We start from the raw sequence: 1,741 nt of genomic DNA on the forward strand, positions 1-1,741 counted from the left end.
TATTTTAGGAGTGAATTATAAATATATTCTTTGGGCATGATCTACTATTCCCCTATGCAACATTGTGCACACATTAAAACCAAATAATTTCCAAAGTAATACAGTCTCACAAGCAATTATCAAGGAAACACAACAAACTTTTTATTAAGAGTCTGAATGGGTGTTCAAGCGTTGAATCCACAGGCACAATCAACAACAACTTGTGGTGCTTTGTTCAACATGGCTGCCAAGCAATTCAAAAAGTTACGTTTTACTGTCATCGCATAAGTACCCCATATTATTATATTGCCATTTTTTAACATGCAATGAGCTATTTTTATACAGTGATTGCAAGATTCGGAATTCATTTGTATAGTGTCAGACAGATTTCCAATATAGTTGAGGACAGTCAGCGCAGTCATGTTTGGGTCAGACAGATTTCCATTCTAGACAATACAATATATATAGAGGTATGGGACCTGTTATCCAGAATGAACCAGACCTTGGGTTTTCTTGGATAAGGGATCTTTCCATAATTTGGATCTCCATTCCTTAAGTCTACTTAAAGATCATTTAAACCCAATTAATTAAATCAAATAGGATTGTTTTACCTCCAATAAGGATTAATTATATTTTAGTTGGGATCAAGTACAAGGTACTTTTATTATTACAGAAAAAAGGACATTTTTAAAAATTTAAAATTATTTCATTATAATGGAGTCTATGGGAGATGCTTTCTGGATAATGGGGTTTTGGCTATATATATTAGATTGCTGCCTTTTTAAAAATGCCTTTCCCAGAAGAAACATTAATGTTATCATTAATTCTTCAAATGGTAGTTTTAGTGTTATTTTACTGAGGTGTTTCCTCCCTGCAAGAGAAAAAATAGAAAAGAGTGTAAGAGAGTAATTAAAGCACTAGTAATACCAAAAGTGATTATTAAATTGTCGTAAAAAATATTATTTATTGCTAATGTAAAATGTAAATCAGAAGTCCTTGTTGTTCAGTTTGTTTGCTTTTTATCTTATCATTTTTATCAGTTATCAAAATATCTAGTCTGTGCTCAATGGATCCATAGTCCAGGTAAACATTATCTGTAAATATATTTAGGGAATTCCCATTTTTTGCAGTGACTTTTTGAAATGTTTTAAATGGAAATCTTCAAAAACTTTAAAATTTAAATATTTCTATTTAAAACTTGTGGAGATGAGGTAGAAGTCAACGGGAAGTGTATTTTCAACATTCAATGTTTATGTTGTTAACAGGTGACGTGGATACCAGCAGTGTTGATATTATAGCTAGTTATTTTGAGAAGAGGTTCTAATAACTAAACAGTTCTGTGGAATATTCCAAGTGTGTAACTTTATGTCACAATATGATAATTATCACAAAGGATATCTTACATAGCCTGGTAGTCGCTCTGAGTTCCTTGCAGGCGTTTCACAACAACGAATCCAATAGCCTGTAATATGAGGACTAAGACACCACCTCCAATGAAACTCCCAACATGGAAGACAGTATGAGACGAAGTTGCTGAGGGAGTGTCATCTATGGCAGAGACAGGTAATTGATACAAATAAGGACACAATTAAATGAGATAATAGAACTACAGGCTTGCTTTCATTTATTGTGCATGGTAGAGAAAACACACTTAAATCTTGAAATATTGGTTATATCAAATGTCCATATTTTTCCTATAATACACAAAACCCCTAATAACCTTTACAGTACATCAGTAGTGAGTGTGCAACTGGGGTGTTCA

The sequence above is a fragment of the Xenopus laevis genome, chromosome 2L (assembly GCF_017654675.1).
Source record: "Xenopus laevis strain J_2021 chromosome 2L, Xenopus_laevis_v10.1, whole genome shotgun sequence".
Taxonomy (NCBI): Eukaryota; Metazoa; Chordata; class Amphibia; order Anura; family Pipidae; genus Xenopus; species Xenopus laevis.